This window comes from Apis mellifera, linkage group LG15 (genome assembly GCF_003254395.2).
Source record: "Apis mellifera strain DH4 linkage group LG15, Amel_HAv3.1, whole genome shotgun sequence".
Classification (NCBI taxonomy): domain Eukaryota; kingdom Metazoa; phylum Arthropoda; class Insecta; order Hymenoptera; family Apidae; genus Apis; species Apis mellifera.
Window position 1 is genome coordinate 4974907 of NC_037652.1, and position 24812 is coordinate 4999718.

The 24812-nt window shown below is 39.6% G+C and overlaps 1 protein-coding gene across 3 annotated transcripts in view; it reads right to left on the minus strand.

The window, feature by feature from the left end:
- The window catches only part of LOC552257 (bromodomain-containing protein DDB_G0270170), a 64176-nt gene extending 39386 nt beyond the window's left edge, over positions 1-24790 (minus strand). For 2 of the 3 annotated variants that reach the window (XM_006561004.3, XM_006561003.3), the window contains exons 1-2: positions 24435-24790; positions 3827-3877 (exon numbers count right to left, since the gene is read on the minus strand). The gene's annotated coding sequence lies outside the window, so the exon portion shown is untranslated. The remainder of the gene's footprint in view (positions 1-3826; positions 3878-24434) is intronic. The other variant, XM_624633.6, reaches the window with a different exon arrangement.
- Between the last annotated feature and the right edge of the window lie 22 nt (positions 24791-24812).

The following is a 24812-nucleotide window of genomic DNA, read 5'->3' on the forward strand; positions in this document are numbered from 1 at the left end:
ATCTGAATTTTATGGCTAATGAGACACGTAGCTTTTTATCGCTTTGCATTGAACCGAGTGAAATCGATATACCGATTCTAATTACGGCACCGATTTTAATTACGATACAAATTGGCGTATTATTTCACCTAGTTTCCCTTGAATAGAAATATAATAATCGAATAATATTATGTGTCAACCGTCAATGTTTTTGAAAATAAATAGGTGTAAAATAGATATAAATGTAATTTTTTAACAAAGGGAAAAGAGCATAAGTAAAATATAATGGTAATAAAAATTCGAATTTCACGGGAAATAAATATGCGTTAAGTATTAGTAATTTGATTTATATCGAATAATTTCCATTTATTGTTTATTAATTCCTTTGTTCTTTTTTCTTCTTTCGTTTTATCAATTTCGATCTAATTAAAATTGAGCAGCAAGAATAATAATAATTGAAAATATTTGAGAACAAAATCCATTTATTTCAAAGAAAAGGAATAGAATTTATTTGCCGCGGAATACGATACCCAACCGACCAAAATTTCACGCCTGGGGACAAAAGACCACGGTAGTACGAACAGTAGTCGCGTGCCTGTTGTCGAGCACGGGTGGGACAAGAAACGGAGGCAGAAGAAGCAATTTCAGTCCTTCTCGACGGTCGAGGTTGAACGATCCAGAATGGAACAGAGGTGGAAGTGGACGTAACAGGTTGTTACTCGTTAATAAATCCCTCCGCTTTACAACTCTATAAACCCGCGCGTATCGCGGCCACCGGTGCGCCTCTGTGTAGGAACAATGCTGGAAATTAAAGCGATCCGCTCCCTACTTAACCGCGATCGTGGAATCTGTTGGCTCGTTGCAACGCAATAAATATTAATGCCACGACCGGCTCGGCTCGCCGCTAGATTCGCCAATAGAAGTTAACGAACACGGAGCCGAGTACCGTTTGCCGGACGGCTGGCTAGGGGAATCTGTGCCGAACACTCCACGCTCTCCTAACTTCCGTTTCGTCGAACTTTCCTTGCAAACTTGCGTATCCTCGAGCGGGCGATCGTCTCTTGAGCGTTAACCGGGATTAATTAATTGGGATCGTGCAATAATAATTTTTCGATGGGAGAGGATGAGAGGAAGAATCATTGGAAGAATATTATTGTTATTCGTATGGAGAAAATTACGAATTTTTGGGGGATAAATAATTAGAGAGCGATAAATTTTTCGACTAGGAAGAAGGAATTGAGAAACAATGAACAGAAAGTTTGGAGATTAGAAATATGGTAATAAGAAGATTAGAATTAATCCTTGAAGAATTAGAATTACGCGTAACTATTTGGATTATAATAAAGACAAAAATAACAATGACTTTTTTCTAAATGCGTGTACAATGCATTTTAACGGTTCGCCTGTCAAAACAATAAAAAAAAAGAAACGATACGAGAAATGGCGATTACGTGACCATGGAATGATTCACCTAATTACTCATAGATGTCACGATTAGTGCGGTTAAAGAAAAGAACCGGAAATAGATCAAAACGAAGAAAGAACATCTGATATCTGAATATACGTGCCTATTTTTTAATTTTCGTCAAAATTCTCTTCAATAAGTAAGTATATTAAAACTAAATATTATATTCTATTAAAATTCTCACAAGAGCTCGTTAATAATAGAATCTAGAAACGAGAGAAGAAAAATCTTGGAAAGCAATCTAACGATATTAAGTTTCGCAAAATCTGTTTCTGCAATTCGCGCCAAAACTAGGTCCCATCGTCAATGTTATCATTAAGTCTGCAGAGAGAGAGAGAGAGAGAGAGAGAGAGCGTAGACTCTAATCACCGACGATAATTCATGCCGCTCACTCCTTAATTACCTTAAGAGTGGGGGAGGAGAGGAAAAGCGGGCAAAGCGGCGTGAACTCGTTCGTAATAAGTGAAAGTCTCGGTCTTTTGTGATAGTGGCAAGGTCTGTTTTACGTGTACCGCTCTCGGCATTGGCAATGGCGTATCCGCCGACCAATCGCGTATCCGCCCGCGAAACGGATTATTTGCTCGCGTGCCGATTCCTTATCTCGAGGAGGGAATCACGGTGCTTATCGTGGAGGCCAGTGGGGAAGAAAGAAGAAGAAGAAGAAAAAAACCTGCTTTCACCGGTCTCCCCTTCCTCCCTCCAGAATGGATCTTCTCTCTCTCTCCTCGACTGGTTTCGAAGCTGGATCGGAGATGTGCGCGATGTTTGTACGACTTCAAACTCGTTACTCCACTTAAGGTTAGTTAGAATATCTCGCGGAATCAATTTTGCCTCTCCTCGAGAGACGGCGCCGATGAGAAAATGAGTTTTATGCATGGCTTCGTCGCTTGATTGGAACCGCGTTTGTATTGGTCGTGGTCCAATTTCGAAGAAGGATGAAGCTGTATTAATATTATGGCGACAAATGACGCGATAACTAGCGCCACGTAACTATTAACCAACTATCACTGAACTTCGACGATCGAAAGGAAAAAAGAAACATCGAGATATTTAGCGAATGTTAAATGATAAAATGGAATTGATTGTGATCCAATTGATGGTCGATCGCGTTAAATAGACAATTGAATTATTTATTATATCTTCAAATTCACCTCTATTTCGAATTTATACCTCGATAAAATAAAAAAATTTAATTTCGCAATATATTTTATTATTTACTCGTACGCGTGTTTCGAAAATTAAACCGTAACAAGACAATCAACAATTATAAGAAATATATACGCGTTGAAACAATCGGACGAATCAAATCGAAATTCGATACTCCCGGTCGGAGAAATATTTCTCTCCAACACCCAACATTTTTATCGCTTACATTACTATTATAGTCAACGACTGTTATAGTTAACGAACTCTTACCTTGTGCAATATTCAAATAATCGAGACCCTAGGTGAAAAATAATTTTTCCTTCTCTCGGTATCCATTCCATACCTCGTCAAAACACGGTACGAACAATACACAGAATCCTCTCCTAATCCCACGATCCGTTAACAAGCACGCATTGAACGCAAACTGAACCGAGCAACAACCACCACGAACTGTGCAATCGGGGTCTCAGGCTCAGGAGAGGACCCCTTCCACCTTCAGCAGAATTGAACGACTAACCATCACGGTTTAATATCACGGTGAAAACGCGTTAATTCAGGACGGGTTCATCGAGCGATATCGCGCGCCTCTCCTCCTCCATTTTCTTACGCTCTGCCACGCGTATTTCCTTCTTCGTGTTTCCGCCCCACGTAACATTTTTTTTTCTCCTTCCTCCTCCTCTCCGCTTTCCACCCTACGCGTTTCATGCTAATTCGAAGACGCGCGCCAATTTTCCACGCGTGTTATCAAGCGGAGAATCATCAGGAACAAAAAGAGAGAATTTTCTCGCCAATTTCGTGATCCTTTCACGCGACAAAACTCGCCGTCCCCTCCCCCGAAGCGAACGTTTTAACACTTTCTAGTCGTCTATTCGTTCCAAATTATACGTGGCGATCGTTTATCGACGCGTTTCCCGTGAGTTTTGAATCGTGAGTGGCAAATTCCTTCGCACGATACTTTCTTTCCGATTACGATTTACAGCTCGTGAGCGGCGAGAAATTGTGTCGTGTAGAATTAACACACGGGGATCGGTAAGCAAATCAATTTGATTACATTTCCCTACTAAACGGACGCTTTCGATGATAATGATATATTACGGTGTGGTTAATTAAGATATTAACGATGCTAAGAATTATTATTGATTCTTATTGAAGAGAGAGAAACGTCGTGTAATTATGATAGTATATCTTGATTATTATTTTAATGCAAATTATTAGAGAATCGAACGATAATCTTACCTATTCTTCGAGTCGAAGCGGATCTATACCGAGGGCCTGGTAGTCGACGATCTGAAAAAAATCATTTTTCGAAGTTAAAATTTCAACTCGATATTCCAAGATCGAGCAAAGCGTATTACACGCTCTCACACAGCCGCACGTCCCAATACTTTCGTGGCACAATTTACGAGACAGTTCTACTCAAAGGTCTGAGACTTGGCGTAAATATTGTTTGCCAGTGCAACCTTGCCCCGCAAGCAGATTCGGCCAACCGACGTTTCGACATCTCTTTCAGGGCTCCTGAAGACGATTCGTTCGTTCGCGATCGTTTCAGGGAACGATATTGGTTCGAAAGTCTGGAAGCAGTTTCACGTGAATCGTGAATAATAGGTCGCGAGAAAAATGTGTTCCTCCCAACTACTGTTTCCCAGTGATGCATCGGTCAACTTCTTAACGACCCTGTACGGTGAATACAGAGATCTCGATATCTATTTCACGACACGTATCGAAAAATCACTTTTACCGAACTTGTTACTTTCAAACTTTTTTCTTTTCAGAAAGACACGAAAGAAATAATCGACACCTCGTCCGATAATTCGGTTACAGTCGAGGAAATATAATATAACGATGCTAAAACTTTTCTCTCTCTCTCTTTCCTTTGCTCTTAAGATAAAATGTGGCATATCTTAAGATATCTGCCAGTGGTTCTCAAATTATACATAAAGATATTGTTTAATAATATAAAAGAAGATTAAATTCTTTTTCATAAATCCATTCGAGAAAGAAAGCCTCTGAATGGTAATAAAAAAATTGTATCTATAATAGGATCTTCTTTGTCGAGTTGTTAGAGAGATCCAAGGGAAGAAAATTTTGCTCCGTCTACGAATTCGTGAGAAATTCAAACGTAACTTTGGCATCATCCTCCGTGTCAAGGAATACCGCATATTCAAGATTTCTTCGCATAAACTTCGTTAAGCAACGAACGAACGAACGAACGAACGAAAGCATTATCTTCGAAAGTAAACCAAGTTGCAAGAGGATTTCTCTGTCAAAGTTTGCGCGTTAAGGAAGTTTGGACGAAGCTCCGTCTATTGTCTATCGCGTGTCGATGAGGTCGCTACGCTAGCAATTAAACTTTGTGCGTGAAGGGACGAAGAATTGCTCGAGCGGATTACCTGTGTTGGGATTCCGTGGCTTCTGCCTCCTTCAATTAAACCGTTCTAAGCGGTCCTAACTTTAACTTCACAGTTACAGAAAGTAAGTTGTGTTTACGCCGATGTGAAAAGCGTTCCCGGAATACTTGCTATAAATGCTCTGTTGAGCTTTGATCGCGAGAAAATGGCAGAACGAAGATCGATCTTCGAGATAAAATAAATTGTTGTTCGTCTACGTTTCGAATTTTAAGAGAGAGAGACGAGTAATATTCTTTTTGCGAGGCTTCGAAGTCGAGAAGTTTGAAGAGATTATGCAAATATGGTCGAAAATCGAAAGAAAACGATTTTTTTACGCGCGAAAAATTTAGGAAGAAAGGAGAGTTTAGATCAAAGTTTTGCTTAATCGAATTGACGATGGGACATTGAAAAATCGAGAAAAGGAATTTTCCATTGGCAAGGCTTTCGTGGAATGTGAAACTGTGATTATCGAAGAGACAATGGCCGCGCGCGGTGAATGTCGGTCGATCGACGTGACCTTTGAGTCGGCTGACATTTGAACCCTGAGAAGAAGGGAGCTAACTGCTCTGGACGGGTGGTGACGTACGATCTGGTGAAATCGAATCGGAGTACACGTCCACGTTACTATGTTAGATTGATCGATCTTTCTCCACCGAAACTCCAACGGTTCTTGCCCTTCGTTCCACGAAAATCAATGCCTTTCACGGACTAGCCGAGAATCTACGGACCTGTAAATGTCCTTTTCCCTGCAAATTTACAGGGTGACGGTAAAATTCGTTTGGAAATCACACATCGTCTCGATGTGTTGAAAACAATTCGATTTCTAAAGTTTCGAAGTTTTGGATGGTGTCTTGGATCTCTTTAAATTTAGATCGTTTAAATTCCTACGCTCGTTATTAGAGCGACGTAGATAATACGATTCTCTCGAAGGTAAGTCAGTAATGCATTGCTCTGACCTGGCCTCAATTGGACTGGCATCTAACAATAAGGCACGAGGACTGTCTTTCTACTGGCAATCAAGATATTCTTTAATAATCTTTTTTTTCTTTTGAAGTACTAGATATTAACATTGGATGGTGTATTTGATTGGAACTTTCCCTTTTTAAGTTTTCTTAAGTATCTTTGAAATTCGTTTTTATTTTTGATTCAAAATATCTTCAAATTTGACCAATTTCATCTTCTTCGTTCAATCCACCGATGGATTATTGTTAACTACACGATTAATAATTGTTTGGGAATAATAACGAACAATTGATTGATAATTATTTAAATTAATAATTATTCAGTATCCTGCAAGTATGTATTAGCAAAGATTCTATTAAAATTATTATTAATTTAAATTTGCATTTTAATCTGAATAATCGAAGATCAAATTTTTCACATAAATGGAAATCATAAATATAATTCAAATACTTGAAATATAATTCATACTCTTGCAACACTTTGAAGTCTTCTTATAACTCTGACACTCTTAAGAATTTCAACGCACTTATTATTTCTTCTATCCAATAAAACCTAATCTCATAACAGGAAAAATTCCTCGATCTTTTACTTCTTTTCTTCCCCCTTGTAAATTGAATTCCATCATCGAAACTCTCTCCAAAATTCGCGAGACTTCAAATTATCACACTTTTCTTTCTCCCTTAAAAGAATTTCGAATCGAAGGATCAAGCAGACTTCAAATTATCACTTCTCTTTCTTTCTTAAAAGAATTTCGAATCGAAGGATCAATCGAACGACCAACTCAATACTTAAACCTCGCAACATCAACCACCAACAACCCCTGTGCAATCCGTTTGAGCGTTAAACAAACCTCGAAATCACGGAAACGAGGCGTCTGGCCAGAAAGAAGATACACTCGCGCTGAGAGTAGCAGAGGCTGTCGATCACGCGATTTCCCCTGGAGCCGGCAGCCTAATACAAAGTTATCGCAGCCGGCCAACCTCGCTCGTTAATCTCGTTCGTTGTGGATTCACGTCCGGAAGGTTATTTCGAGCGGAAGTGCATCGCTGCGCTCCCTTCCTGTCCAAACCTCCCCCCTCTTACAGAAAGAGAGGGCGCCTCTAAATTTAGATGCACGCTCTCGCGGGTATGCTTGTTTCTCCGGGAGAAGGGGAGGGCGACACCGTTTTGTTAAGCAAAATAAAAGCGAGGAGACGCTTTAATGGAGATGGCGTCGAAGAAGGACGCGATCGGCACGCGACGCCGCGTAAATTTAGACTCGTAGGATCGAGACCGGCCTGTTGGATCATCACGTGCCACGACTTATCCTCGAGAGAGATCGGTTATTTATGGATTCCACTCACGTTGTCGCTCGGGTCGGTGTCAAAGGTTAAGGTTCGTTTTAGGAAGAACGTTGAAACGATTGGTTCAGAGTCGCTTCTTCTCTCTGCGAAGTCCTGCGATCGTGTGTCCATGAATTATGCGGAAAAGAGGTGAAGATAAAGTGGGACGAGAATTTGAAACTTTCCTATTTGGAAGGAATTCAATTATTGTTCTTGATTGTAGAAAAATTGAATATCTCGAGAAGGTGGAGAATTTGAAATTGGGATCCTTTTCTTCTTTTCCTTTAAAAAAATTGTATTCGTGATTATGAAGAAATGAGAAGAGGCTGAGATTGGAGAAATTTGAAATTTGATTAATATTTGGAAGAAAGAATTACAGAAGCTAGTTAATGTTAATTATATTTGAGAATTGAGAGAAAACGAGATGTACATATTTTTGAATGATAATTCAACTTCTTTTATACTTGAAGGATTAGAATCAAGAATTTCAATACTTCAATATATCTTTCTCGATTCATCTCGTAATCGTCAGATATACAATATTCATTTCGCCGCGAATTGGCACGAATTCCGTAATATTTTGAAACAAACACGAGAGGATTACGGAATTTGTATAATAGATGTAATATTTTGATTAATTATTAATCAGTGTTTCATTAACGGGACAATCGGAAACGATCCGTTCCGATTTTATATATCGAGGTATATGTGTATATATATATATATACACACACGTTCTTGCAAAACGTTTCTCCACATACCACAGTCCGGATTAATCCTTGTTGCAATATTTAACAATAGAGCGAGCCAGCCTTCAATTACACTGGGTGAAAATAATTTTCTCGGCGCACCGACATGTTACGCCCTCGATGCTCCCTCAACTATTAAATTCCGAAGGAAATAAAAGTTGAACTCGTTCTAAATCATCGGCATATTGGATCATAGGATGAGTAACGCGATTCTTCCTATCGAATCCCATCGTGCAATAAACTAGTCGTCGTATCGACGAAACAGACGGTGCAGGGAAATGCTGATTTATCTCGGTTCTTACATAAAATCCGTGACGAATGATACTCGATACCCACTTTCGAGCAGTCTCTAATAATACAAACTCGGGAAGTGCCATCACGGTCTTTTTTTTTCTTTTTTTCTTTTTTTTTTTAGAATAGCTTTCTACACCAATTATAAGCTAAAATGTTTGTTCGACTTATATTCATAATCTTGATTTTTTTTTTGTAACTTGTTCTTTCAGAAATGTTATTTCGTGTAAAGTTTTTTATCAAATATATTTATCTCTTTTTTTTTCTAGTATCTTTTCCATTATTCCAAAGTTTTTCTAATATGTGTCCAGCAAACTGAACCTGTTATTTAGATAAATCTAACTTAATCTAACTTCCAATATTTCAAGATATCTCTTACTACGACTATTATTACGACTCTTGTCTAGACCTAAAACCTTTCAAATATTGACATAATTCACAGTCACTATCTAAAGCCAATAGACGTTTCCAACTTTGTCTTTGAGCAAAAAGCGAATTGCCTTCGCTTTGAACTTTGTCTATGCGTATACATGTATATATCTCTGCGCAATCAAAAGAAAAAAGAAAAAAAGAGAAGAAGAAGAAGAAGAAGAAGAAACCTCGAGAAGAAAAGATCAATCCAAGATAATTTTCCAACTGCGCCATATGGTGTATCCCCCAAATGTTTCCACTCACATTCACGGGATCCACGTTTGCACAGGTTTAAATCAAGTTTCAAACGTCTAATAGGTAGGGGGGAACCGTGCTTTTAATCCATCCCTACAAATTAGCTGCGCGAAACTGCGACGAGGCACGGAATTAGACGTTGCTGCACGCTATCTCGTTGTTGCCTCGCTGTAAATCATACGCCGAGGGACAATAACAGACGCTATGGATTACGAAAGATCGGATGCTCCACGCTTCGTTGGTTAAGGAACGGATCGCGAAGACGATCCAAGATTTCGACATTAATACCGCGATGAGCCAATATGGCGGCGGGCTAGAAGGAGGCCGCCGCGATTTCAATAATGTTGTTTCGAGGTGGAGCCAGTTAGCGCACTCGCTCGGCCACCTCGATTAAGCCGTGAAACCGTGAAAGCTTGTGGCATGCTTCCCTCCTTCACGGTGGAGCAGGTCCATTTAGGCAAAAGTAAATCGAGTAAGGCCGATGATTATTCCAGATATATTATTATTATTATTATTATTATTCCAACTATAATATCCGAGGCGTTAATAAACGTGCGGCTTGCACGGGATACTCGATCGATTGTTTATGCTCCGTTTCGCCTAATTGCGAATACCGTCACTACGTAAACGCGACAGGATCGGAATGGAGAGAAGGAAAAATGAAACGGTTTCACCGCACGCGAAGGACGTCTACTATATTGCCATTTTCTCCGAAACTATTACTATTTACTTTGTCCAAGGCATTCGACGTTTTCAGAGGAATTGCTTTTCGATATTGCAATTTCTGTTTGGAATGGAAATCCAAAGTATTTTTTAGGTATTGAGGATATAGATCCATTAAGGGTTTATTAATTAGCTCGAATTCTTTTTTAGAGAATCTTTTAAATATCAAATATCCACGAACGAAGTTTTACTTTCGCCTCGATCAAATCAAATCGACCTTCGTCCAAATGATCCATCCCGCTTAGAATATATCGATCCCACTGATGCACAAGCGAAGTACTCGACGAGCGAGTTATCGAGTATTTCGAATCTCGTCGAGTACGATCGCTCCATCCTTCGTCTCTAAGGGGAGGAGGCAGGGCGGCGGCCCGAAGAAGAAAAGAATGCACGCACTGTTCGCAACGGGAAGGTCAGTTCGTCGCGCACGTATGGACGTATCACGCGAGGCGGTTTGCATCTGTATGCGTGACGCGTGACGAGTCGCAGCCTCGCGCATAAGGGGGAAGGAACGGTTCATTCGTACAATACGAATGAATGGGCAGTGTACGACACGACATCCGGTCGGAAGGACGCGGGAGGGAGGAAAGGAAGCCGGCGAACGGCGCAAGAACGTCCCGTCTGGCGCGTTCGTTTTCCACGATCGGCTATTTCAAGAGTGGCTCTGATGCACACGGTACCAAAGGCGGCGCCGGCGACCGCCGGGGGAGGGAGGGAGGGAGGCGTCGTAAAACTTTACGAGCGGCTCTAAAAAGAAAGATCGCCGGCCGCGGGACGAGGCGTCGTCTCGCAGGCCCGGGGTTTCGAGGCCCCCGTGAACGACCGATAAGCGGCGTTTTCCGCGTTTCGATCGCGCCGATACACCTGATTTGCGATCAGCGGCAAGGATCCAACGTCCAGTGCTCTTTTTATCGATTTTAATTTTCTTATCTTCGGAATTGTAACCGAATTATTCGCGACTGCGATTCGAGAGTTTGGAAATCTGTAATTTGAAAGTAAGGCTACTTTTCTTTTTATTTTTCATGAGTTAAATGATTAGGGAAATTTAGTTTGTTATCGAGGTGTTGCTGTTTATTTTTATTTTTATTTAAATTAGTGATTTTGTCGAAAGATATAATTGTTTAGTGTTTTGGAATCAACAATTTTTTTTTATAATATTATTCGATAATTGATGAAGAATTACACAATTTTTCAACTTGAAGGGAAATTGGATTTGATAGATTTATTATGAAAGTATAGCATTATAGAAAGTTAGAGAATCGTTAATCGTATTTTAACAAGTTGAGAAACATATATTTTTAATCCTCTCTATTTTTTATTTTTATCTATTTCGTTTATCTTATTTTCTATCATGTTTCGTAACGTGGAAAGTTAATAACAATTTTACCATTCCCGACTTTTTATACGCCGGTGCAACGAAATTCAATTTTCATCGATCCCTAATCAAATCATCTCTTGATACTTTTCAAAAAAAGAAAAATCGACAAATTTTTAAAACCAAATAATTTGAGAATAAATTTTCAAAAATTTTTCCCCTTTCCCTTCGATTTCCTTTTTTTAATTTCAAAGTAAAATCGATCGATCAGTTGTCCGCCGAGGGTAACTGGCCCGTTTACCCTAAATACCCGCGATTATATTGAAATCGTTTCTAGGTCTCTTGATTTCCTCCCTTCTTTTAACAATAACTCCCTCTCCCCTCCCCCTTCCCTGTTTCACCGTTTTATCGACCTACTTTTCCACGCGCCCGCAACCCTTTTGAATTTCACGATCGTTCGGAGTCGAAGTAGTGTATTTAGTTTCTAGGAATAGCTACAGAAACAGGAGGGGAAGTTTTTTTCCAGCAAGAAGAAGGTTGAGAAAGTAATGGGGCGGGAGAGAAGAGTGGAAAAAAGAAATTTCAAGAGGGCCTCTCTCGTTCTAACTTTTGTTACAACGCACGAAGGAGGTTTCGGTTTCGAGGGTTCTTCCGAGGCGAGAAGAAGTGTGCGTAAGTTTCACGAGAATAATAATAATAATAACTCGATAACACGTTGACGGGATAAAAAGAGAGAGGAAGGAAGACGACTTTTACGACTCTCTCCCTCCCGAAATTCATCTCCCCGTCAATTTTTTCGATCGAGTTTCGCGTCGTTAGCGCGAAATTTTATTTCCATCGTGGTCGCGGGACCGAGACCGGGACGCGCGACAAGTAAAATAAGGGGGTGGAAACTTTTTCGCGATTCTCGAGTTAAAAGGGGTTACCAAGGGAGGAAGGGGGAGTATTTTCTTCCGAACCTCGAACATTTTCTCCTCCTTCGCGCGGCGAGTAAAAAGTAATTAAGAGCGAACGAGTTATTATATTTCGCACGAGGTTTCTCCGTTTGTAGAAATGAAAAAAAGAGGAGAAAAACGTCATCCGCGGTTTTGTCGCCGCCGAATTTCGACGATGAATTTCAACATGGATCTCTGTTGGGGAAGGGGGCGAATAATCGAGGACGATAAAAAAAGAAAAGAGAGAGAGATATGGGGAGGAAGAAGAAAAAGTGTTGCCACGGAATGATAAAAAGGTAGCCAAACGGTCTCGGGTTTCTCTATAACCGAAAACTTTGTTGAAAATTCTACTTCTTCTTCGCAAGATGACGAAGTAGACTGGAACATCAACGGATGATCCTTTTACGAGTGAAAAAGATGCTTCAAAAGTATCTTTAAAAATTCTGTTTGAATAATAATAATATTATTCTTAAAGAAAATTCGATTATCTTCCAATAAATAAATATTCCGTCGTTTAAATAAATCTTTTCCATTCCAGGATTGAACTCGATCGATACAACTGGACAGAAACTGGAGAGGCTCGATCGTCTCTCCCCGAGCATCTCTTCGAAACGATTATTCATTTCCGGTTAACGATCCCGAGGCATGCCTCGGGATACCTCGAGCGATTTTCACTTCTTAATTGGTAGATCCTGCAGATTAAATGATATTCGAGTGGGGATAGTTGGAGGAGAAGGGTTGCTCGTTCCTCTCCCGAAGGAGAGAAACGCTTCGATCGTTTTGTTTACGAGCGCATACCGAGTTAAATCGCGTTTCTCTGCTCGAGTGACACGGGATCTTCCGCTTTCGAGCGAGCTTCTTCGACCGATTGTTCTTATCTGCCATCGTAAATCTCTCCCCTCCCCGCGGCGTCACGTATTTATCGTCGAGAAAGTAGCAAGGCAAACGGCCTTGATTCCGTCACGGTATACATACATCCACCATGCTGGGTATCGAGATTATTTAAATTTCGATCCACCGCGCCGCCGGATTCCGCCGTTTCGAGTCGCACGAAGAAGGGAAGAAGCATTTGCATCCCGTCACGAGTACTGGTAAGGCGGGTATATTTCCTCCGCCGGGGTGAAATATCGCGATTCCCGGTAAATCTGTAATAGCCACGGTGACAAGCTGGAATATTCAACAAGATGGAGGAATTTCTTTCCTTTTCTTTCCTTTTCTTCTTTTTAAAGAACACGACGACGATTCGATTCGTTCGTTTTAGAACATGAATTGTGGAATTATCGTTTTCGACGTTATACTTGTTAAGTAGGCGACGTGGGCAAAAACGAGCATCTGAAACGAGCAATCTCGCGGTTTTGCGCGAGTAGGTGATGCACCCGTAACGTGATCCAACTTTGGTCGAAGGCTTGCGACTTTCTCTGATGCGACGTTCTCTTTTTATCCGATCCAGAGGGGGATCTCTCTCGAAATTAAACAAACTGAGAGAATTGTTAACGTTAAAATAATAAGATGGTTGTTCTCGAGGGGAAAACGATAGTTCTGTTCAAGATATATCGCGCGTGGAGTATTAACGCGTGAACGCTCGTTTTCACTTTTTCTTTTCACGTGTGTACGTAACTAGTCCAGTGTATTCCAGTGTTGTGAATTTTTATGAAAATTTGAAATTTTTAAATCTTTCGATCTTTTTGCTTTCTTCTCGAAATTTCACTCTTTTCTTTTTTTCTTTTCAGATACGTTAAAATGAAAATATCAAAAATATACGTATATATAAAATAGTAGCCAATTAATCGAAAGTGAAATTTCATTTATCAAATATAAATATAAAAATTTTAACGATCTTTTCTTCTCTAATAAAAAGTTAGGAACTTTTACCAGATTGTTCTTTAATATTTAATATTTAATTAAAAATGAATCTTTGATAAAAAAAAAAAAGAAATAAAGAAACTGTGGTTAAAAAATTATTTTCAAAATTTTCACCTTTCTTGATTGGTGAAATCTTCTTCCGATTGAACGCAAGATTCGACAAAATTCAGAAAATAAAAATATCAGCAGTTCGCCTGTCAATCAACGATTCCATTTGCAATGATAATCAGGCAATTTCTAATTAACAAAGATATCGAAACTCTTATCTCGATCACGAACATACAAGTCGTTTCCGCCGATTATTATGAATTATAATCTCTCAGGCAACAAAGACACGAATCGCGGAAAAGCATCGTGGAAATCTCGATTTAGAAATTCCTCTTCCTGTCGGTAGCCAGATGAATCGGCGAGATATCCAGCTTAAGGCTTGAACACGCGCGCGCGCGTATTATCTTGATGCGCGTAAACGCCGTCATTGTTGAGGCTTTCATCGTCGAGGTTTGATTGCTATATTGCTACATTAAGGAACGAAATTCACCGAACTTCGTCGCCATTCAATTTGTTACTTTCCATCCGACTTTCACGTAGGAAATCGCTCGAATACGCACAACTGCGTAATACTCGGGGAACATTCTTTCTCTTTTTTTTTTCTTTTTTCCCCTCCCAATACAACTGATTCGTTGATGGGCGTGACACTTATTTTTCTAACAACATTTCCAAACAATTTTGTACACTTATATACTCGTTTAAAAAGAGTATGCGCGCGCGCAAAAAAAGTGAAGACTTCGAAATCGACTTGGAAAGTCGATCGATTGTTCGAATTTGTAATAATAATTTTCTGAACGAGTATGTATTGAACCGGTTACGTTGGACGTTAAATTGGACGAATTTCTCCGCGAATTAATTCGGACGTTTTACTTTGTACACATTAAAACACAAACCAAGCCATGTAATATCAAGTTGTGTAATTGGTTGCCGCTGAAATATCGAAATTACTTGCCTAAAAAATATGCTTTGTCCCAGCGACAGATACGAACGTGCAACGATCAAACAAGTGTTAATTTGTGCTCGATTCTACACTCGCTTGATCCATACTCGATAAATGATTTTTAAGAAGAAGGGATGTATAAATTAATAGTCCCGAATTATCGATTCTTTACCACCGGTTTTCACGCACAAGGAACGAGAGTTTTGCACGTTCGTTCCCTCTCGAAAATTTCCATGGAAATTCCCCCCCGTCGTCGAAGCGGTTTCGATTAATCGGTAAACCAACGGCGGAAAATTCAGCTGCCGTTCACCGAACAGGAAACGCCCTCGAGTACCTCGAGCGCAAGCCGGAAGTCTCGATGGAAAGTACCAGCTCTTTCTGACGGCCGATCAGGCTGGCAGGTTGGTATTGTCGAGGCTGCACAACGTAATCGCGCGCGGAAACGCGCGTCTTAATTTAATTAGAGCCGCGGCTGTAATTACAATGAGCGATGGATCGCGGAAAATGACGCGTGGAAACCGTCCGTTTTTTTTGGACAAACGAATTTCCAGCAAATGAATTTTCGCGTGTTTTCTTTTTTTTGGCATTGTGATAATAAATGATGCCATCCTCGTCGAAAATATTTCTCGTTCGTCCTTGCTGCATTCGTGTTATTATTATTCCGAGACCGATTTCGAAAACGAGATTAATTCGAATAAAAACTTGGCCTGCGATGGAAGAAAAATTGCATCGGATCGGAGTTGATTTTGACGAGGATATAATTTGATGTTGATCTTTTTTTTTTTGTAAAGAAAGTACGGATATTAAGGTTATCTTTACTTTTTGCCTGGTTTTTTTTCGCATCTTGAGTTGATGACGAACGATCTCGAATTTTTTTTTATCAATAAAAGTTGTACTGTACTCGTGTACTTGAAGTGCTCTTATTATTAGAGCATACAACGTGTAATTCCACTTGAAAAAATGAACGCGCCTTTGATGTCTTCATGTACATATTCATCTATGAAAGGATCGTTGAAATTGCTTTATATCTCTTTTTGGAAACTGAGCAACGTTTTTCTCTACTTTGTTTTACGATAATTTTTAAAAATCGATTTTCCACGAATCGGCAGATTTGATACGTTACATCAATTTGATTTATCCATTCGATCTCTGGGAATGGAGTGGGACACTTTTGGTTTAACAAAATTTAATATTTGAAAATGTTTGCCGTGTGTTTGCCAGGCTTGTGTAATATCCATATCGATCGGGAAAAAAATCTTTGCCGAGGATATACGATTTTTCCTCCCTTTGAACGAGCAGATTTACTTTACGAGGATTAAACGAGCATCGAATACGTATTTTCGATATTAATCAGTGCAAATCTTCCAATAATCGAGATATATTTTTCCTTTCGTAATCGATTAGGTAATTTTAAATGTGATGAATGAAAAATACGGAATGATGTAATTTTGTTTGGAATTTTCGAGGAAAATTCGTATATAATACAATATATTATACATACGTTTACGTAACATATTTCCATTTTATACTCGCGTCGATAAATTAAATTACTTACCATCTGGTAAGTTTTTCTCTTCTAAAAAGAAATCACTAGATTGCTAGGGAAACGTAATATTATCGTCGATGTATAACGATAAGTCAACTTGCATATTTTAAACCCGTGTATGCAATGTAATAAATGTTGTACAAGATCCTCGAGGACAAAAGAATATTCCCAATATAGCTTTATCCTACAATTTTCATACGCTCTCTCGAGTGAAGGAGGATATTATCTTGAATCATTTTAATACAAATGACGGTGTACGCGTGGAATGGAACGCTGAAATTCTGTCGGGAATCAGACCATGCAAATTTATCGAAAATGTAATACATAAATTCTTAATACGCGCTTACGGCTACAAAATTCCCTACGTTTATTTTCCTATAAACATACCTGTTACACATATTACATCTCGTTCCCCGTTTGAACAACACTTGAAAATTGTATAATTAATTTTATCCTCCATTAATGCAATTTGGAGGAAGGAAAATGATCGAATTCAACTTGTTAATTAACTATTTTCCTATTCTTTTTGTTTTGAACAATCGACTTTTAAACAACGAAAAAAGTAATGGCACTCATCCCCAACGGTTGAATTTAATCGGCCAAGTTTTGCCGCCACTTGCCGCACGGATATCGGAGGAGACTTATAACCTTTGATAATTGAATGCGAGGAGGAGGGAGAAAGTCACCGTCCCTGGCTGTGCATTAACTATGCATAAAACGTTTGCCGGATCGTTGCTCTCCGAACGGTGAATAACTACGTAAATAATACACTTTAACTCGTACGTACGTTACGTTCGTTTCCTTTTAAGGGGCATGCCTTCCCGGCTTGGATCGTGACTCCGCGTTATCGTTCGAGTTTGCGGATCGTGTCCTTTCATTTTTATTACTTCACTTTACAAAGAAACTTTACAATGCCAGGAACAAAACCTTGCCTGTCCCTTCCTCCGTTTCCACGGTCATTTGAAAATGAAAAGAGAAAAAGGGAATGACCCCGGCTGCTTTGATACACTTATACTTTTGTGATAAAGATTGCCGATTTTTTAAGCTTTTTACTCAAAATTTTTACTCAAAAAAAAAATATATATATACGAAAATTAAGTAGCAAAGAGTTGGTTAGTACATTTATTAGCACGAATAATTTCATACAAGTTTCTCTGCTCTGGTGACGTGAGTGAAGAAGAAAAAAAAAATAAAGTTTATTATCGGATTATTCTAGCTCCAAGATGCAAAATTTATTAACAAGTTAGAAGCAAGATAGATTATATAAGTCTCCTCTTTCACAATTTTCATCGGGCGAAATAGAATGATGGGATTATAAAATTTGTAAAATTTCTTTCCAGTAACTTTTGTCCCTATTAAGTTGGTTCATTTGATTACTACCAAGTTGATAGAAGTTTATAGAGCGAAAGAATTTTTCAACGTCAGCCTAAACTCGTAAAATTTCGTTAATAATATTACTTGATAATTACGCAAGGGGGCAGTGTCATCGACTTTGTCCTCTCCTGTCCGCCGTGGCCCCATTTACGACTGTGCAAACGTTGTTAGTTTACTACCAATAATGCTCGTATTATATCAAGTTTATAGCGAAATGCCGGTTACCAGGGGGTCCATGCTCGCTCCGCTATCGATTACGCGCAGTTCAAACATTGTTCACTAATTATTCGATAACGTTATGCTCACTCCACAACGTGTTACAATTCTCTCTATCGCATTACGCCGAGTTCACAGTTCGCGCGTATAAACGCGTAATTCCTTTTCCTTTTCCTTTTCCTTTTCTTTTTTCCGAGTATTATTTACATTATTCGTTTCAGAAAGAGAGAGAGAAAATCATCTATGCAAGATGTTACATAATAATATTCTTTTGGAGTGGAACGAGAAACAAAGAAATTAAGTTATAAACGATTTATATAACTTTTTTGTCTTCGTTTCGAGGATCTCAAGGATCGAAAGTGTCTCCGTGTATACGCGAAATATCCAGATCACGAGGCTTCTCACGTCAATTTTCCAGACGTATTGCCTCTCAAGGTGAATCTTATTAATCACCTGCATCGGCCGTACATATACGCCGCGGTACAAAGGAGACCTGGTTGGTCGAGGCATCGGATTTCGTGCACAGAAATTCAAGATTCTTTACGTGGTGCGGCCACGTACGTAACAAGAGATTTCACATCCTGCTTTCGTGTGGACGTCGTCCACGTTCCTCGGCTCGAAGATCGTCGAGAGAGAGAGGAAGAGAGGAAGAGAAAGAGAGAGAGAGAGAGAGAAAAAAATACGCGGAATTATTTCCAGTCCATCGTCCACGGGTCGTAAAATTCCTTGGGTAATGTCTTTCTAAACTGTGTCAGCCAGCTAATCGCTTCCTCGAACACTCGAGGAATCTCTCTCTCGTTCACCGATCGTTCCTTCGCGTTTAACCGTTTCGACAAATGAGTAATATTTCCGACGATAAAATTCCATTCCAATTTGACGGATTTCCTATCATGTGGACGTGATATCTTGTGGAAAGCGTACGTGTCAAAAATGTACGAGCATTTTCTATAGGAAATAAATTACAAATATAATTTATCGAATATATTGTATAATTCTACTAATTTAAATCTCTCTCGATTTCGTTTAAATATTAAGACGATGATTTTTCCAATAAACGTAACACGTCATGTACCATGAATCCGAATGACCTGAATTTTCATTCTCGATGAGGAAAAAAAAAATGACAAACTAGTTTTTATAACTTTGTTGTTAATCACTAAAAAAATAGGACGCTTTAATTAAATATATATGAAACTTATGGAAAGAAAACGCAATTTGCAACAGCAATCCAACCATATCAATTAAGAATTTGTACAAGAGAATAAATACACGATGTAAAATTGAATTTTTCGTCGAATCCCACATTAATTCCCATATTTCGTATCTAATAAATCTAAATTTTATTTTATCTTGGAAGATAAACAATTAACGGGATATTAAATTTTATTTTAATCCAATACTCTCTCTATTAAACGTGCCTCTTACTTTCCTCCCTAACAACTTGGAAAATATATACATATATATATATATATATATATATATATATATATATATATATATATATAAAACGTTAAATTCGAAAATCGCAAAATGACGTTTATTGGCGTGAAGAATCGTCATCGAAAACGAGAGATTTCACACGTGGCCGATTGATACGGCAGCTCGATTACGGGTATAGTCCTCTCGTTATATAAAGCGGAATCCTAATTGGCGGTGTAAACAGGGACATCGGGTCGGAAACTGGAACAAAAAGCGAGCGAGGCGAAGGAAATAACATCCACGGCCTTTCTCACGCGTTCGTGCCCGTGTAAGAAACAACGCGCATTTATACAGAGAGTCATCGAGCCGCGTGTAAAACGCAGATTGAAACCGTGTCTGTTGCGTTCCAATTGAGCCCTGGCAATTAATTGGTCACGCGCGAATTACGTTATCATGGGGCCGCTAGGTGAAGCGCCGCCATTTTTTTTTTCCACGCGCCTGCGAGCTGCAACTGATCAAGCGAGACAATCGAAGATTTTCCTGTCGCGTAACTAGATATGTCAGGAAGTCCAGGTTTGTTTTTCTTTTTTTTTTTTTGGATCACTGCTATCGCAGAGATACGATTATGGATTGTTTCTTTTGTTTTATTGTTTATTTCAGAGTTGTCTATAAATTTGTTACATTTCGAAAGAGATGGAAACTTGATGGCAAATTTTCAAAATGACGAGTTTAAAATTCTGCTCGTGGATTTTGCTTAGAGATCTTTCTTGTAGATCTGCGAAGAAGATAAACGTGATGGAATATATGAACATTTATGTATGTACGGCACGTTGATATTAATTAAATAAGTTTGTTTAATTTTCGCTGTATTTATCTTTGTACGTCGCTAGAATTCTATTCATCCTCTTTTTCTTCCTCTCGCGCGATAAAAAATTAAAATTTTATTACTTTATTTCAGATTTCAATGTTCATTCTGCGTAAATTATGCGGAAACGCGCATTGAAAATTCAGATAGCAAACAAGAGATAATCGTCCCATTAGGTCATCGCGTAAAATACGTAATACAAGTAATTTTGATCGAAAAAAAATCTTTTTACATTTTTATATCTTCCAAATATTTCTCCCATAAACAAAATACTACATAGATCAAGGAAAAAAAAACTATAAATTTAAATTCCTCCTTCTATCGTTTGTCACGTTCAAACAAAAAAACTTCGCCATCCCACTCGTTTTTTGTTATCAATCCCACGCGTTATCTGCTCAAATTCCTATTATCAATTTTTATCTATCCAAACATAATTTCCCCTCAATAAAATATTTCTCCGTCGCTAAACACTCTCCTCGATACCCGAATTAAAAAAAAGGAACCGTACTTACTCGATAATAATCCAAAAAATACCCTCCCTCGATAAAAAATTCCTGATCGACGACCAGATCGCATGAAAACGAGCAAGAAGCTAAGTATTTGACGGATTTTTAATTTCTATCGCGAGATTCTAGGCCCGTATCGCGAAAACGGATCGCCGTTAACGAACTCGTCGAATAATTAGCGGCAATTAACGCGCGTTCGGTTTGTTTTGGCAACGGGCCACAGAAACGGTATCCGCAGTATTACCGTTAGAATTAGATTACATATAGTATATATATATATTCTCTTCGCGATTTCGCAAGCGTACTTTCACGTGTCAAGTCTTTTCTCTCTCTCTTTCTCTCCTCTCCTTTGAATCGCGCGCCTGTTCACCCGCGTCGAGACACACTTGCCCACACACCCACACGTACGGTTGCCTGTTACGACGCTCGTTCTACGACAAACACCGGCAAACGTTCCAAATCGAGTTTCCGCGCGGCGAACGTGGCGGGAAAATTAAAAGTGACTTTCCTTTTAGCGCGATGCTCGGCGGCTTATACCATCTTTAACCGTGTAAAACCGGCGCGCTTATCCGTTTGTGCAACGATGCATTCGGTTTCTTGGAATTGATTAATTGGAAGATTAACGAATCAATTAAGAAGAGAGTTATCGAGAATTTGCGTCAGAGGAGGGAAGGTTTTTTTTTTTTTTTTTTAGCCGCGAGAAATATCGCGAGGAAATTATTAATATGATACGTTGGCTAGCTGGTGGAGATCAAGGATTTGTTATCAGACGATTTGATTTCTAATTGAAACGATGTTGCGAAGGAATTAACGTATTCGATGATCGTGAATAAGAGAATATTCGAATATATTATAATATTCGTTAGAAATGGAATATGGAAAAAAAAGATGTATATTTCGATCTTATGTAATTGTTGTAGGAATATTGGAAAGGAAAAGTGGAATGAATATAACGTTGGAACGATATTTCATCGGAGTCGATCAATCGGAAAGTTTAATCGGAAGAAATATTACGAAGAAATGATCAATGATCGTTACGATACGATATTTGCGCAATTACACACGAAAGATTAACTCGAATCATTAGTAAGAATCGATGGGTTGGACACGAATGCGACGTCATGACGCCGTTCCAGCGCTAAAAATAGCCCGGAACCGAGCAGTCACCAATGATCACGAGTTTCGTCGCTTCTGAGGCACGCCCTCGCCTCTTCTTTAAAATCACCAGTTAATGTGCTTATATATATTACTATATATAATATACACAGGGTGTCTGAAAACGATCTGGTCCAATCTAATACAACATTGAGAAGAACTTTGCAAATTTTAATTCATTTTTATTTCAAATTTTACTCCTCTATTCTTCTGCATACAGAATTCAGAAAACGAACTTCCATCTTCTCTATCCTCATTCAGAATAACTTTCTAGTAAGACACTTTGGGAAAGGTACGTTTCGATAATTTCAAGAAACTAACTTATCACATTGTAGCAAGGCAACAAAATACGTTTCGACGTATAATAAATTCCAAAAACGAACTTTCACCTTCTACAATCACATATATACAACACGAAAGAAGAAAAAGTATATATTTCGCTCGACAATCTAAGGGAACGATTTCCATTCCATCTTACCTGAAATTTGAATACACGATATTTTCTCCGCTAATAGGACACCCTGTATATCAGCTTGGCGGGCGAAGGGAAAAACGATGTGTTTGGAGCGATAACGCAGCTGACTCGAGAACGGTGCTCCCTTTGTCCCGTTAATTGCATCGATTCTGACACACGCAAACCGATTCTATCTTGCACAACGAGTGCACAAAGGAGCGAGCTGGGGCCCGCCACTTCTTCGAGCCAGTGGATCGCGATAATCGGGAGAGCGCAGGTATCCTCCACCTCTTCGGGGAACGGACACTTGGAAATCGAAACGAGCGTTATCTCTCCTTCTCTCTCTCTCTCTCTCGTGTTGGCGACGTTCCTTGGGGCTCGTTAGCGGCACAGGAAAAGGAAATTGACACACGCGGAGAATTTCAACGGCTGAGATGCGTAGAGCTCGAGTTAATCGCGCGTTTGCCTCTGGACCGTGGAATTCGCGGTCGAAGGTGATTCGAATCCTTGCGGAGGAATCTTGATACGGAATCTTGGAAAGGGGGCAATTAAAGCGGGGAAAATTCTTTTTGCGAAACTTCGATTAAATTGTATTATATTACGTATCGAAAGGTATGCAAGCTTTTTTATCCACTTAGACGAGGTTTTCATTTTTTCCGTAGGTTGAAATTTCAATTTCGCCTTGGAAAAATTCTTTTAAAACCAGTTGGATCGTCGATACACGTGCACGATTGTGAGAAATTAGAAAATAGAAATCTTCGATCCGAGAGATTTACCGAAAGAATCAAGGACCACTTCTCTTTGAAAGAGTTTTTCAAATCGTCAATCTCGAATCTCGTTGTGTTATTATTATTATTATATTTCCTTAGAAGATAGAGAAAATCGTCGTACAATAAAACGAACTGCGTCGAAAACACCCAACTATTGACGCAAAGATTAAACCAGGAACGATACCGTTTCTTCGCTTTCGATTTCGCAACAGCGTCGCGTGCAGCGAATTCCACGTGTCGCCCGAAAAAAAAGAAAGCTCGTTACTCGATGCTGCCACGATTCTCAGAGATGCCGTAAAATCGGCAAATGGTTTCGAAACCATCTCTCGTGCGCCCGAATTCCTTTTTTTTCCCCAAAACCCGGATTGCGGTTTCGCGCGTTGTCGCTCGCAAACGAAACCGATCCGATTTTCCCCCCGCGAATTGGAAAGAGAAAAATTAAAGGGGAGAGGGATCGACCGAATTTGACTTTTATCATCGATCGTTCGATCGTTGACGCGTAACGGGACGTGAAAATAATTCAGCCCGTCTCCAGCACGTAGGTACTCCGGGCACGCGTGAACAACAGTAACGACGAAGAGTCATCGAGACCGTTCCTCTTCCAAGGAATTCGCTGCTCGCTCCTTCCTTCCTCCACCCGACATCTGCCTCTAAGCTGCGTGTAGAATGAGATACAATCGCTGGAAATACTCTCCGCTCGGGTATCTCGAGACCCGTTGTGTGTATGCACGATGACGGATGACAGTTAATGCGAATGTTAAACTGAGGTGAATCACGGCGAGTGATTCGAGTCGAGGGGGATATATTTTTTTTCTCTTTTTCCTCTTCTTCTCGAAAAATTTACGAACGATTTATTTTCGTTTCGTAAATGTTCTCGGGGGGAAACGCGGACTTGTTCTCGGACTTGGAATTTGATTGCTAATGTAATTGTTGGAAAAGAAAACTTGGATGAATTGGTATATATTTTAATTACGATCCAAGTAATTCGATTCTATTTATAAAAGTCGTACGATTGTATTTCTGGTCACAGTCATTCGAGATACAAGCTTTGCGTTATGTTATATCAGAAGACAAAGAGAGGGGGAATATATTTATGTAATTAGTCTCCCCGGAGTAATAATTATAAAATTCTTACAGCAACAATAATTTAATTTCCATTTCTGTCGATTCAATCTTTCGATTCCCGATCTAATTCTCCCTCGAAACGAGTCGAGCGCTTTCCAATTCTGATTCCAACCAATTTTTCCATCCATTAGAAAAAAAAATAAAAAGGAAAAGGAGAAAACGGTGAATAAAGATCCCGAAAATTTCTAAATCCTTCCAAATTCTTCTAAACTCACCTGATCGATTCGGCTGGCTGGCTTTTGAAATTTCGGCGGTAATCCGACGAGGCACACTGACACACAGACCCTGCTGACTGCTTTCGAGGAGCAGGCTCTCACGACAGGAAGGAAAAATCGAGGCGAAGGAAAAACTGGGCCGAACAAGAAGTCTCGGCAGAAACAGAGGCAAAGTTGCGTGCGATCGTGCCTTCTCTCTCTCCCTCTCCCTCTCCCTCTCCCTCTCTCTCTCTCTCTATATATATATATGCGCGATGCGTCGACCGAGGAGAGGCAAGAAAAATGGACGCCGATCGTGCGTCGCGGCCGGTGCCGAGCCGACTGACTGACTGACTGACTGACTCCGCCGCCAGTCACCACGTACAGTCACCGCACTTG